The sequence below is a fragment of the Erinaceus europaeus genome, chromosome 1, assembly GCF_950295315.1.
Source record: "Erinaceus europaeus chromosome 1, mEriEur2.1, whole genome shotgun sequence".
NCBI lineage: Eukaryota > Metazoa > Chordata > Mammalia > Eulipotyphla > Erinaceidae > Erinaceus > Erinaceus europaeus.
Window position 1 is genome coordinate 73790776 of NC_080162.1, and position 15459 is coordinate 73806234.

The window sequence follows — 15459 nt, forward strand, 5'->3', positions numbered from 1 at the left end:
AGCAGAAGAGGGGTCGCAGAAGCAATTAGGAGGATGTTGACCCTGTAAATAGGAACTTCCGACAGCAATAATTTTCCATGCATGCTAAGCCTTTTGGCCATATTTTGTATGAGCGTTTGGCGCTCCCCTTCCTCCTCCTCCCCCAACTCCCAAACCCAGAGTTCCAGAACCCTTACTCACCTCCAGCAGTATTACTTGTAATGCAATTCAGGGATATTAAAGGGACTTTGGCCACTCACCAGCGCCTCTAGATTTTGTGGTGGGGAACAGGATAATAAGAAAACAGGAAAGGCAATGGGCCTTTGCCATTCATTTTGTAGCTTCCACCAAAGGGCATAGAGCTTCCAAGAGTCCCTTGACATCCACAAAGTCCCTTTTGATGCCAGGCATCCTGTTCTAACTGTTCCTCAAGTACTGGATTTTAAACTGGTTCAGGAACAAGGCTAATAGTATAAATGAATGAAGCAAGCTGCCCTAAGACAGTAGGGGTGGTGAAGCCTGTGACCAACAGGAAAGAATGTTTCCTAACATAAATTATTGCAACTCAAGAGAACTATACCTGCCAAATATATACAATCATGGACCAGAATTGTCCCTTAGCAGCTAGTTTGTAACCTCTATGTCAATTCCCACTTCATCCCCTACAGTTCTGGGTGAGTTTCCAACCAATCTTATTAACTTCACTGGTGATGCCCAACACCATGTCACTTTACTCCAGATCCAAACAAAGATTTACCAAGAGATCAGGCCCATGTGCTATGAGGACTAGATATCTTCCAGGCTGGACAGTAGGGACTGTTAGGTGTTTCCATTAAGACCATCTTTCAAATATCCTTTTTATAGGCTATACATTCAACTGTTAGATCCTAGTGCCTGTCAGCCTTTCCATTTGCACATCTTTGAACAAGCAGCTATATCCTGAACTGTATATAGACTATCTCCAACAATGACAAAAATGTGTGGCTCCCTCCATCTGATCTCTCCTGCCAAAACACATACAGTCTTCAGTGGGCACCTCAGGCACCTGATGCCTTCCCTAGCCATCCACACATGGTCCTCTGTGGCTACAAACTGCTTCTGACTAACCAGTGTATGACAGATGCATCTGTCTCAGGTCCAAAGAACAGAACCCACTCTAGAAAAGCATTTTACCAGCATCCAATGCCCTCTATTAAATCACTTTGAAGTATAAAGTATTTAACACGAAACTTGACTACTGATGATATTATGGGAAGGACTCAAGAGATGGATCCTCAGCTGGACCTTCAGAATATCACCACACAACTGACCCATCAAGAGAGCAACTCCCACTTGCAAAGCCAGACACTAGGGAGTCAGGAGGCTCATTGGAACTACTTAGTTCCACTTGGTGCTGGGTGGTGGTATATCTGGTAGAGAACACACATTAACATGCGCAAGAATCTGGGTTCAAGCCACCTGCAGGGGGAAATAATCAGCAGCAGTGAAGCAGTGCTGCAAGTGTCTTTTTTCCTCCTTATCTCCTCCTCTGTTCTCAGTTTTCTCTCTGTTTTATCAAATAAAAGGAGAAAATGTCAAAACAAAACAAACAAAAAAACCACTAAAAGTGGTGGATTCATCCTGCAGGAACTAAGCCCCAGCAATAACCCTGGTGGCAATAAAACAAAACAGCACTATAAGGTGCAACTCAGGGGCCAAGAGGCCCCTTTCACTGCCTCTATAGCTGTTTCCCATCTCAGACTACACTAGTGGTGGTCCAACACTGGAACACTATGACAGAAAACCTTAGTGCAGGGGCAAGAATGTATCTCAGTGGTAGAGTGCACAATTCACACATGAGGCCCTGGTTTTGAGCTCAGCCCCTACCTCTCCCACTACCCTCATTCTCACTGGTGGCACAGTTGATAAAGTGTTGGACCCTCAAGCATGAGGTTCTGAGTTCACTCCCCAACATTATATGTGCCAGAATGATGCTCTAGTTCTCTCTCTCTCTCTCCTTCTCATAAATAAGTAAATAAATGTTTTTGAGAGAGAAGTAAAAACTAAGTACCATCATAGTCATCTTGCTAGTAGCAAGAGACAAGGCAATAAGATGTCCCCCTGCTCACTTCTGTCATCCAGATCTCACAGAACTGCATCTAACTAGCAGAACCTAATTCAAAACTCAGAATTCTTACTGCAAGGAAGTCTGAGGAATGTAGTTTTTACCTCTCAAGGGTGATGGGAATGGTTTCTGGGTGCCCCACCCAGACCAGTTGTAGAGGTGTATCATCCAATGCAGTCCTCCCTCCTTGATTAGAAGCCATGTAACTGGGGGACTGCACATCAACTTAAAAGGGGGTGAGAGGGGTAGTCTTGATAGATCGAAGAGTAATCCCATTCCCCCAAGGGTTGAGAAATAGGCTTATGTCTCAATTTAGGCCAATGAGACATAAGAGGTTATCAGGAAAAAAAGAGTTTTATTTCATAAAGATTTTTATTTATTAATGAAAGATACAGAAGGAGAGAGAGAAAGAGAACCAGACAACATTCTGGTACATGTGCTGCTGGGAACTGAACTCAGTACCTTCTTCTTGAGAGACCAACATTTTATCCATTGCTCTACCTCTTAGACCACCTGAAAATTAATGGAAAACTTTCCTCTTTATTTTTATTTGAAAAAAAAAAAGTTCTTCCCCATGGATGTAAACAAAGAGACATGTCATATTGTCACCAGGAAAAGAAATAAAGACCACACCATGGGTGGCAGAACACAGGAACAGAAAAAGCCCATGTCTGATGACATCATGGAAAGTCCACCCTGACACCCACTCAGTGGAATGTCTCTGGTCTTCATAGTATGTAGTATAAATGTCTTTATTGTTTAAGTCAATCAAACCAAGTCTCTATTACCTATATCCCAGAGCATCTCAGCTACGGTAACTATTCATTCTGCTTTTCACAATTCTCTTAAAGAAATACTTCTTTTTTTTTACATTTATTTTTTTGTTTATTTTATTTATGTATTACACAAGCACTGTTCACCTCTGGCTTTTGTTGTTGCTGGGGATTGAATATGGGGCCTATGGGGTCGCAGGCATGAATATTTTAAAAATATTTTTCTATATTTATTTATTCCCTTTTGTTGCCCTTGTTGTTTTATTGTTGTAGTTATTATTGATGTCATTGTTGTTGGATAGGACAGAGAGAAATGGAGAGAGGAGGGGAAGACAGAGAGGGGAAAAGAAAGACAGACACCTGCAGGCCTGCTTTACTGATTGTGAAGCGACTTCCCTGCAGGTGGGGAGCCGGGGTCTCGAACTGGGATCCTTACGCCCGTCCTTGCGCTTTGCACCACCTGCACTTAACCCTCTGTGCTACCGCCTGACTGCCAAGAAATACTTCTATGACACAATTTTCTGTTTCCCCCTTTACCTCTCTGACTGCCCCCAACCTAGCAACTTTTAATCTTACCCTCCTGGATCCAAAGAAGGAACCCATTTCCTGTTTATTTGTGTTCCTCAAGGTTCTTGTCTTGATTTCCTCTTCTTCCCACTGTACATTCTCAGTGATACAACCTCAATGATAATGATACATTATACCATGGCTTCAATTTTCACCCACATATACATGAGTCATGAATTTACATTTTCAAAAAAATTCCAACATTCTTTCTGAGCTATGTTTCCTTATCTGTCTACAGGCTACCTCCACTTGGCTATTCCCAAAGCACCACAAGCCAGCCCAGGGTAGAGACCAGATTTTCGTTCTCCCTCAGGGTTTCCCACTTCTACGAATGAGATCTTGTAGCCATGAGACATTTGCACGAGCTGTTCTACCAGTAGCACATTCCATCTGTACCTCCAGCAACAGTACCCTTTACTAGTTCATGCCTCTTCATTCTCCATCTCCTGGTGGGGTGATCACTTCCTCAGAGACCACGTTATTTGTTCCAATACTCACCAGCAACGTACATTTTCCCATTCATCACTGTGATTACTGTCTCTATCACTAAATTATACAAGCTTCCTGAGATGGAGATTAAAATGTCCTTTTGCTCATCATTAAGTTCCCTTGGTTTAGGACAGTGTCTAGCCAATAGCAGATAACTAGTGATTATTTTTAATGGGCTATGTACATTTAAATCGTAATCAATAATGTAGCATATGCTTTAAAAAAATCAAAACTCTGCCATTTGTGGCTATACTGATTGGTTCAAATGTGAACATCTGACTAGAACTTGGACATTTCTTTTCTCCCTGAGTCAGAGGACTTGCAACCTGAGAGCTGTGGTGGCTCAGACTGCTGACTACTTAGCGACTTCCAATCTCTCCTTCCTCAGTAAAAGAACTCCAATTTTAGCAGAGTACATTGCCACATTGGGTGAAAACTACATATCCCAGCTGATCCTGGGGCAGTTCAGATCAATGATATACAAAGAAATCAAATCAATGACATACAAAGACATGTGTTCTATGTCACTTCTGAGATAAGACCCAAACAAGGAGCAGGTTATAGCCTTTCATCTTTCCATTTCTTCACTTCTTCCCAGGATGGCACTTCAGCAGCAATCTTGAGCCAGGAGGCAACCTTGAAAATAAAAACACTCTTCTTCTTCTTTTTTTTTTTACATTTCTTTTTTTTTAATATTTATTTATTCCCTTTTGTTACCCTTGTTGTTTTCTTGTTGTTGTTACTGATGCCGTCATTGTTGGACAGGACAGAGAGAAATGGAGAGAGGAGGGGAAGACAGAGAGGGGGAGAGAAAGATAGACACCTGCAGACCTGCTTTACCGCTCGTGAAGCGACTCCCCTGCAGGTGGGGAGCTGGGGGCTCAAACCCGGATCCTCACGCAGATCCTTGCGCTTTGCGCCACCTGTGCTTAACCACCCAGCTCCCATAAAAACACTCTTCTAAAATGATGGAGTTGTCAAATAGCAATGGCCTTTGCCAACAGTCACCCAGCCCCTGTCTTCTTACTCCCAAATTTTTTTTTCATAAGAGAGAATACTTTCCTCTGACAGTGAGAGACAGAGAAATAAGACTTATAAACCCATGTTTTTCCTGAGGCTCAACTTCACCCCACAGTCACAGGAGTAGTCAAGTGTTCATATTTTCATTAAGCTAATTCACATTGGCTTCCTTCACTTGCAGGTAAGAGTTTGGCAGTATGTAGTCTGGAAGTACAGATACAGAAAGGACTTCAAGATCTTTCCTCAGTTTAAAATGTAATCAAACAACTTATGTTTACTGAGCACTATTCTAAGGACTTTACCTACACTATCTCTTGCCATTGTTCCTACAACCCTACAAATTAGGTACCATCATCATGGCCATTTTGAAGATTAGGAAGCTAAGGCACAGACAGGTAAATATCTCCCGGCCATACACCTAATAAGAGATATGTAACTGTAACCCAGGCAAAATACACAACTATCAGGAATGATTTTTGCATTCTCCTCCTGACCTGTGCTGGTCTCCAATAGCAAAATCTGACACTGTGCAGGCTGTTTATCTGAGAAGTAATCTTAGGAAGCAGAAGTGAAAAGACAAGAAGATGAGACAGAAAGTGTATGAGTAAGATCACTGCTATTGCAATAGGCTTAAATAGCTGCTCTTTGAGAAAGGTACAGAAACAATGGGCTGAGTGATCTAGAATGCTTCTCACAACTGTTCACCTAAGTGCCAAGATGGGGGCAGAGCTCCTGCAGGGATGAGAAACGCCAATAACACAGGAAGCATGGGCTGGGAAGCTGATAGTTCTTGGTGGGTCTAAACTTGCACAAAATTTCCCATTACAACTTCAGCAGAAGTGAGAGGTGGGCAAATGGGCAGTATTAATGTCAAGGCCTTTGCTCCACCGCTTCCTAATCAACAAATGCCACATCTATTCAGATATGCACCCAATACTTAACATATTTAGGAGGCTCAGAGGAGACTGAGCCTAGGAGTGTGACTGATTGGTCTCCTTGGTCTCCTCTAAGTCAATCACAGGTATCCCAGCAGATGACAGGTTCCCACACTCTGGAAAACTTTTTTATTCCTCCAGGATATCACTGGGGCTCAGTGCCTGCATTATGAATCCACTGCTCCTAGAGGCTATTTTCCCCATTTTGTTGCCCTTGTTGTTGTTGTTATTGCTGTTGGATAGGACAGAGAAATGGAGAGAGGAGGGGAAGACAGAGAGGGGGAGAGAAAGATAGACACTTGCAGACCTGCTTCACCACTTGTGAAGCGACCCCCCTACATGTGGGTAGCCACAGGCTCAACCAGGATCCTTGCACTTGGCGCCACATGCGCTTAACCCACTGCACTACTGCCTGGTCCCCTGGAAAACATTTTTAAAGATTTATTTTACAAGAGAAGAGAAGGGCAGAAAAATACTATGGTGCATGTGGTGCTAGGGGTCAAGCCTGGGGCTCACACATGCAAGTCCTGCACTCTGCCCGTGGAACCACCTCTCCAGTCCTCTGGAGAGCATCATTTAAGTCAGCCAAGTCTGATGAGAACAGCTTTTATTCCATCACTGCTTGGGAGAGGCTCTCTATATTTTCCTGGGCATGAACTAAATGTTTATGTTTTCCTAAAATTCTTGTGTTGAAATCTAATCTCCTACATAATAGTATCAGAGGTGGAACTTTGGGGAGGATGATTAAATTATAAGATCAGAGCCTTCATGGATGGGTTTAGTGCCATTATAAGAATAGACCCCAGAGAGCTCTCCTGTCCCCTCCATCAGGCGAGGACAAGAAGATGGCCATCTATGAACATGGAAGCAGGCTCTCACCAGACACGGTATCGTCCAGCACCACCTACACTTCTGGTTTCCTCCCAAACTGTAAGAAATAGATTTTTGTTTATTTACTTTTGCAGAGTCAGGAATTCATGTATGCATGACTCTAGTTCTATGGGCTATATTTTCATTTAGATAGAGGCACACACACACACACACACACACACACACACACACACAGGGAGAGAGACCAGAGCACAGGTACTCCCTTTACTGCCACTGCACCTCCCACGTGGTGCCTGGGCTCCAATGGGGTCAAGCACATGGAAAAGCGCACACCCTATCCAGTGAGCTCTCTGTCCCTCTAAATTCTTGTCTACAAGCCCCTCAGCCTATGGTATTTTGCTGTAGAAGTTGAAGCTGATAAAGAAATGGACAAAGAAGGAGGCTGCCCCAGTTAACATAAGGCCCCAAGATTGCCAAAGAAGAAAAAACTCTTTTTCCTAAATTAACAACATGTACTTAGGGGGTCAGTAGAAGTTACAAAGAGGTAGAGAAGAAAACAGAAAGATAGAACAGTATCCAGAAAAACAGCAGAATCCTGTAATTCTAGCTGTAAAGCTGAACAAGAATATTTTAGGGATGGGGAAAAGTAAGATCTAATGTTCTTTTTGTGACACAGAAATCTTTGTTATCACAAACATCAAGAAAGTCGTTTGCACACCTGAGTGCTATATGTGTAAGATTCTTTATCAAAAATGAAAGAGAACAGGTAGGTATTACATCTGGGTCAAACTGTTAAGGAAGAAGCAGGGAGCTCGGGAGCAAGAAGGGGAAGCAAGTAGCAGTAGCCTTTGCTTACAGACTAGAAGCATGAATTTCAGCTGGTCTGGCCAGAAAAGGAATTTATTGATGTCCTGCCCTTTATTCCCTTGGGTCATCCCAAGCAGAGAGCTTCATTCTTTGGGTCCTCAGACACTTGCTCAGTCAGAACAATCCAAAACTGGCAGAGATTTAATATCCTTGGGCCTCCCTTATCCAGGAAGAAAGAGAAATCAGTGAATAATACATATTCCTCCACATCCCTCACTACCCCCCCAGGCCCCTCCTTAAAGCAATTCTGATAAAGGAATCTTGGACTTCTTGGCCCAAGCAGGAGTGAGTTCCAGGTGGCCATGTAGCGAAACTGCTCACTAGCAGACCTTTTGCTGGCATTTCTGTCTTCCCTATTCTTTCCAGGGTCACCTCCTACAGATGATGGCCATAATACCTCCCACCCCACAAGTTCTTTTAGAATCTTTTAATACTTTATTTTATTTTAGTAAGAAAGAGAGAAAGAGATACAGAGAGTGGCAGAGATACAGACACACACAGACCAGAGAAAGCACTGCTTAGCTCTGGCTTATGGTGGTAGGAATGATTTAAAAATATATATTTATTTATTTATTCCCTTTGGTTGCCCTTGTTGTTTTATTATTGTAGTTATTATCATTGTTATTGATGTCATTGTTGGATAGGACAGAGAGAAATAGAAAGAGGAGGGGAAGACAGGGGGGGAGAGAAAGATAGACACCTGCACACCTGCTTTACCTTCCTTCCTTCCTTCCTTCCTTCTTTCTCCTCTTGGGGCTACAAAGTAGCTCACCTGGATAGTGCACCTGCTTTGTCATGTATAGAACCCAGGTTCAAACCCAGCCCCCACCACTCTGGAGAAAACTTCAGTGCCACAGTGTGTTTGTCTGTCAGTCAGCCCCTCCCTCCCTCCCTTCCTCCCTCTTCCCCATCCTCTATGAACAAAATTGGCCTGAAGCATTGAAGCCTATATGATGAAGAAAAAAAAAATGAGAAAAAGAAAAAGAAGATCTCTTTTCTGCCCCTCCAGCCTAGGGGGCATGTGACAGCTCTTGCAAATGAGACAACATAAAACCAATGCTCTCTGACTTCTAAGACTAGACTGGAAAAGGCAGTGAAGTTTCTGCTAGGTTCTCTTGGGATACTCTCAGAAGGCAAATGCTATGCTATGAGGAAGCCCAGACCACTGTGGGAGGCCACATGCTGGTAATCTGACTCACAGGCAGTATCATGTGCTGGTTATGTAGCATTATTTCTGGTTGATTTCAGACCCAGCAGTTGAGTTACCTCCCAGCTGATGACCAGAGACATACAGTTCCCACTGTGCCCTGCTAAATTTTTTGTTTGTTTCCTGTAATTTTTTTTTTTAGAACACTGCTCAACTCTGGTTTATGGTGATGCAAGGGATTAAACCTGAAATTTTGAAGCCTCAGGCATAAGAGTCTCTTTACATAAACATCATGCCACCTCCCCCTCCCAGTGAGTTTATTTATTTATTTAAAGTGATTTTTTGTTTTGTTTTGCTTTTTATTAATCTTAGAGAGGAGGAGAGAAAATCAGAGTAACTCTCTGGCATATGCAATGTTAAGGATCAAATTTAGGACCTCCTGCTTGGAAATCCAGTTCTATCCACTGCACCACCTCCTGGGCCACACCACAGAATCTGTGAGGATAAGAAAATGATTATTTTCTGTGGATAAATTTTGGAGTGGCTTTTTATTTTTATATAAATAGTAACTAGACCACATCCCAAATAAACCACCTGCACATAAATCTTGTATAGGAGAGAATTCAAGACCAAAACAGATTTAGATTCACAGAACTTCTCCATTTCCCTATTCTAGGTTTATTTCAGTTCTGGTGGAAGATACCTCAGCTTAATCACCACAACAGGCTTAAATCTCTCTCTTCCCTTCCCTTCCTCTCTCTCTCTCTCTCTCTCCCTCTCTCTTACTTCCTCCCTCCCTCCCTCCCTCCCTCATGAATTCACTGCTCTTGGTGGCCATTTTTTCCCCAATGTTATCGTTGCTGCTACTGTTGGATAGGAGAGAGAAATGGAGAGAGGAGGGGAAGACAGAGGGGGAGAGAAAGACACCTGCAGACCTGCTTCAGGGCTTGTGGAGTGACATCCCTGCAGGTGGGGAGCCAGAAGACTTGTGTGGGTCCTTGCACTTTGTATTATGTGTGCTAAACCCGGTACACCACCACCCAGCCCCTGAGACTTAAGCCTTTTAATGGTCTCATTAGTTTAGGTAAAGATGGGTTTATACAATGGAATTGCTGATTAGGCAACTGTTCCTCCATTATCTGCTACCACAGCTACCACTACTCCTAAAGTAGTGCTCCACCAACCACACAGTCCTGAGAGTGGGGGAATGGAGATTCCCCACAAGGAAACTAGTTTGCAGAAACCAGGTCTTGCCAATTCTGTTCAGGGATCAGGAGGCAATGAACTTCAAGGGTAGATAAATGTCCCTCAACCCAGAGGTGTGTGCCTGTTAAGCTTGGCTGATACTGCTACTGGAGAAATAGCTCAACTTATAGAGCACCAGACTTGCATGAGGTTCCTGGCACCTCATGTATCACAGACGTGCTATGGCTTTTCTCTCCTCTGTGTGTGTGTGTGTCATGTAAACCCCCTTCTCTGATATTCAATGAATATTTTTTCTTTTGATAGAGGATTAAATAGGAGAGAGAGAGAAAGAAGAGACTCCCTGCACCACTGCTCCACTGTTTATTGAGGCTTCCCCTCTGCAGGTGGCGATGGGCTTGAAACTGGGTCCTTGTACATGATAACATGTGTGCCACCACCCATCTCCAAAAGTAAAATAAAATAAAATAAAATAAAATAAAATAAAATAAAATAAAATAAAATAAAAACCCTCAACCAATTGTGATAATTCTACTCCCATTGCCAAGGATTGGTTTTGGGATGGACATGTAAGAAATAAGATGCCAATAAGATGTGAAGAAAAGATTGGTGGTTGTAGGAAGTGGTTAATAAAAGAGCTTCTCTCTCTCTCTCTCTCTCTCTCTCAGTGTTAGCCCTAATGGGATCTTGCACACATGCATGATCCTACCACTTTCTGACTATTTTTCCCCCACTCTTTTCTTTATTATTCCAGGTAGAGAGAGACATAATGAGAGGGACAGATACCACAGTACTGCTATACCATCCATGGAGCTTCCCCAAGTAGTATGTGCTCTCATGTGGTCTTGAGGGGGAAGCTCAAACTCCAAAAATGGCCTCCAGGAGCAGTGGGTTCCCAGTGATAACCTGGGTGACAATTAAAAAAAAAGTTAAAAAATATATTGTTAGAAAAGTCGTAATGCATTTTCGCATAGAAAAACATAGATATTTCCCCATCTTCTCTGTTTTTGTTTTCAGAAGTTCAGAGTGTCCATCTCAGTTTTAAAGAGAAGTGGGGCTGCAAAATTTCAATTGTTATTTGGCTACAAATTCAAATAACTTGAATCTGGAGATTTTTTTTTTTCCAAAATAGGAAGTTTAGAGGTAGGTATATTCAAGGGTGAGAAAGAGATTGTTGGACAATATTACCAAAGATCCAGATTCTTTCTATTGTTTTGTACCATCATCATCCACTTTCTGGTTTTTATTCTCGGTCTTGTCTCTCATAGCATCAGGATGGCTGCTAGAGCTCCACACGTCACACATTACTATTTAACTATTTTCAAAGATGGAAGTTAGGACACACTGAGGTCCTCCTCCTCTTCCTCCTCCTCTTTCTCCTTCTTCTTCTGAGTGAAGAGAGAGACCCAGAGATAGTTTACCTGCTAGGGCTCATAACTTACCAAACCTGAGGGCTGGAGTTTGAGCTCATAGTGATATGTGCGCTTAACCAGGTACACGACTACCCAACCCCCAACCCAAAATATTTTCATGTGTGGAATTAATGGAATCCTAGGTTCAATTCTCCACACCACCAAAAGCCAGAGCTGAGCAGTGCTCTGGGAAAAATAAAGAAAAGAAAGAGAGAAAGAAAGGAAGAAAGAAAGAAGAAAGAAAACTAAAATTTAAAAAAAACAGACTGGCCTGAGGCCTATATAGTTTGGATGATGTGACAACCTCTCCTGTTACATTCTTTGGCTTTTCTTGAACCTAGACAGAATCTTTCAAATACCTGCATACTGATAAGAACTCCAGGTTCTCGGCTAGACGGAAGTACTTAGAGACTGCACTAAAGCGGCCTTCTTGAACTATTTCTTTATTGCCATATTAGAAAGCATACCCTGCTAATATTTCTCCGCTATTTTCTGTATGTGCAATGTGTTATTATATTATTGAGTTTATCTTCCTCAGCTACACATACCCATAATTCCTGCATCAATATGCTTGATTTTCCCTGGAACATTCCTAAACATGTATAGATGGTTATGTCACCCTAATTCTACATGGCAAAACCCAGACCCCTTCCCCTCTCTGAAGCTTGCTCTACAGCCTTTTCTGGCCAAGCTTGTTTATCAACTTATAGTTATCTTGCCCCAAAGTCCTTCTTTTCTATCCAGTTGTTTCTATGATTTTTGGACAAATTGTAGCGTGCACTTAAGCAGGTGCATCACCACCTGGCCCCAATTTTTGGACAAATTGAACCACAGGTGACTAACATAAAATTTGCTACCAGGAACAGGGGCCTTACTTGTTATATCATCATGAAAGATTCAGGTCAACTCTCTGCATTTCCATTCCAGAAACTAATCTTCTGTCTCTTCTTACTTTCCGTAATAAGGAAATAGTAAGAAAGAACAAGCTCACTCTTGGTGTGATGCAGCTCTCTTAATTCTCAATAATTCCAAAGTGGAGGTACAGATAGCAGTTCTACACCCTGAAACAAAGTACAATTTAGATGCTTACTGGAGTTTTATTTTAGATCTGACAAAAGGAATGGTTTAAGTTAAATTCATAATGGCTTCAGCATTCTAAGTTTTGCATGAGAGAAAGAACCCAAAACAAATGAGCTTCAACAGCAAAGTGGGAGAGTCACACAGTAGTCATAGACCAGTTATGTTTTTCTTCTAGTTCACTCTCAACAATTTTGAGTGATGGGCACTATCTTTTTTTTTTTTTTTTTTTACAAAGGGTTTGGAAAGGATCAGAAATGGCAATGCAGCCATTTCTTCCTTGCCCTTTACTGGTACCACCCTAAATTTTCCTGGTAAGTATACATTTCCCATGCACATGCCAACCAGGGTAAGAAGGAGGACCACAAGCCCAACATGTCTGTCTTCAATCCAGCCTGGGACTCTCTTCTTTTGCTCTCAAGTTTCTCCTGTGGTTGGAATAGCCTTCATACCTACCATTGGTTCAGCACTTTCTGTGTGTCAGGTACCTTCCCAAACATGTAATGTGCTATTTTCATAAACTCTCCATAGCAACCCAGAGAAGAAACCAAGGCACAGAGAAGCTGAATACACTGCTCCTCAGCCCAACTACATCACAGAGCCAACAAGTGGTGAACTCAGGATTCAAATTCATGTCATTCAAGTGCCTCCAAAGCTTTATACCTAAACTATCACCTGCTTATTCTCTCTCTCTTTAATTTCTTTATTGAGAGATTAATGGTTTACAGTCAACAGTAAAATACAATAGTTTTTACATTGCCATATAACAATACAACCCCCACTAAGTCCTCCTCTGCCATCATGTTTCAGGACCTGAACCCTCTCTGCCACCCAAGTCTTTTACTTTGGTGGAATACACCAACTCCAGTCCAAGTTCTGCTTAGAGTTTTCCCTTCTGATCTTGTTTTTCAACTTCTGCCTGTGAGTGAGATCATGCCATATTCATCCGTCTGTTTCTGACTTATCTCACTTATCATGATATCTTCAAGCTCCATTCAAGATGGGGTGAAGAGGGTGAATTCACCATGAACCTGCGACCTTGGAGCCTCAGGAACAAGAGTCTCTTTGTGTAACTATTATGCCATCTACCCCTTTTCACTTTTCTCATTTTTCCACATAATAATTTAGTCACTTCACGAGCAGTGAAGCAGATCTGCAGGTGTCTGTCCTCTCCCCCTCTCTGTCTTCCCCTTCTCTCTCAATTTCTCTCTGTCCTATCCAGCGGCAATGACATCAGTGGCATATTCATCAATAACAACAACAACAAGGGCAACAAAAGGGGAAAAAATAACCTCCAGGAGCAGTGGATTTGTGGTGCAGGCACCTAGCCCCAGCAATAACCCTGGAGGAAAAAAAAAATTAACCCCCCCAGGTCCTCCTCTGCCATCATGTTCCAGGACATGAAATCCCCCCACCCCCAACCCAGAGTCCTTTACTTTGGTGTGTCTTAACTCTCTTGGACCAAGCTATATTCCAGTTTGAATGCCTTCCTCTGAGAAGCCTTTCCTGGTGCTTTTAGTCAAGTGTGACTTCTGTACTACAAGTATTCATGATAAAACTGGTCATCTTCCTTGATTATCACTATCTAAGTAAGTACCCCATCCTACCTTCCATCAGTCGTCATCTCCCAGTGTTCCTGCAATCTCCCAGCAACCATTTTACAGAAAGGAAGACTGAGTCTCACAGAAGTTAAGCAATTCAATTGTAACTACACAGCTAGGGAGTGGTCAGATGGGATCTCAACCCAGGTCAAAATCTGTCCAAGTCCGCATGTTGCCATAGGTACTGATGAACTCTTAGAATTTAAACCAGGAACCTCTGCCTGCCTTCCTCTGGCTCCAGAGGTCATTGGAAGCTAAACCTGGACTCAAAAGAATAGAGGGAAAAAAAGAGGAAATAGATGATGTTGAACTGAAGAGTCAGGATGGCAGCTAGCATTTCTGAAGCTGTCATCAACACACCCTTGCAGCCTAGGTATCCACATCTTTAAGCAAGCCATAGTATTTACATGACCTGGGGCTCTGACCTAAGATGATTTTTCATTTTTCAGCAGCTCTACCTTAGGTGAGTGGACAACCATACAACTTCCTAGTGATGCTGTGAGGATGCCAGAAGACAGAATGGAACTTCAGGGTAGTGCCCACAGACCAGCAGCAGGACTCCAATGCCTCCTTGTGACAGTTATTTATGCTGTTTGGCAGCAGCCAGATATGAGCTAGAGAGTACATCCGGGGACCAGACTGCCTGGATTTGACCTTGGCCAAAACACTTTAACCTTGCTGTGCTTCAGTTCTCTCATCTGTAAAATGGAAACAAGGGCCAGAATGCTTGTCAGTAGCACCAATACGACGTCAGATCAGTTCACTGGTAAATTTTAAAGTAAAACGGCAGAGGAGATGGCATAATGGTTATAAAGGACTTTTGTGTCGGAATCTCTGAGATCCCAGGCTCAACGCCCAGCACCACCATTAGCAGGACTGAGCACTGCTCTGGCTAGAATTAGAATAGACAAGTTTTTAATGGGAATGATTATCATATCTAGTTTACAGGGTTGTTTTGAAAGTCTAAATAGGGCAGCACAGATGCAAAGTGCGGGTGCCTGGCACAGTCAGCACCAAGATTAGAAGCTTTACTGCTGTAAGTAGAATAACAGGGCCTGTAAACGTTCGCCGGGTATCCTGGGCTGGAGGCGGCCAAGCACTGTGGGTTTTGCCAACTCATCCTGGTTCTGCAGGTCCCGCCACCCCCGCGGGGCTGAGTCACCCCGACAGTGCGTCACCCGCGGCCCTCCTGCCCCAAGATCTGCAAACTCACCCTGAATCAGCCCGCCCCGGCTCTTCCACTTTCCGGACACCGCGCGGCAGAGGGGAGGCGGCGCCAGCGGGTAAGAGAGTCCCACGCCCGCCTACCTGTGCCCAGCAAACAGACCCCAAGTCTAGGTGTCCAGCGTGGCCTGGGGCGGGACCACCGCGGAGCCGGACTGGGGAGAAGCACCCTGGGGGTGCAAGGCTCCCCCTAGCCCTCACGGAATGGTACAGCCCAGTGGAGGTTAAAG

The 15459-nt window shown here is 43.2% G+C and overlaps 1 long non-coding RNA gene across 1 annotated transcript; it reads right to left on the reverse strand.

The window, feature by feature from the left end:
• Positions 1–14573: 14573 nt before the first annotated feature.
• On the reverse strand, positions 14574–15431 carry LOC132537536 (uncharacterized). The gene is made up of 2 exons (XR_009549002.1): positions 15219–15431; positions 14574–14703 (listed from the first exon to the last, which is right to left on the reverse strand). It is a non-coding gene; the product is annotated as an uncharacterized LOC132537536 (long non-coding RNA).
• Positions 15432–15459: the final 28 nt, after the last annotated feature.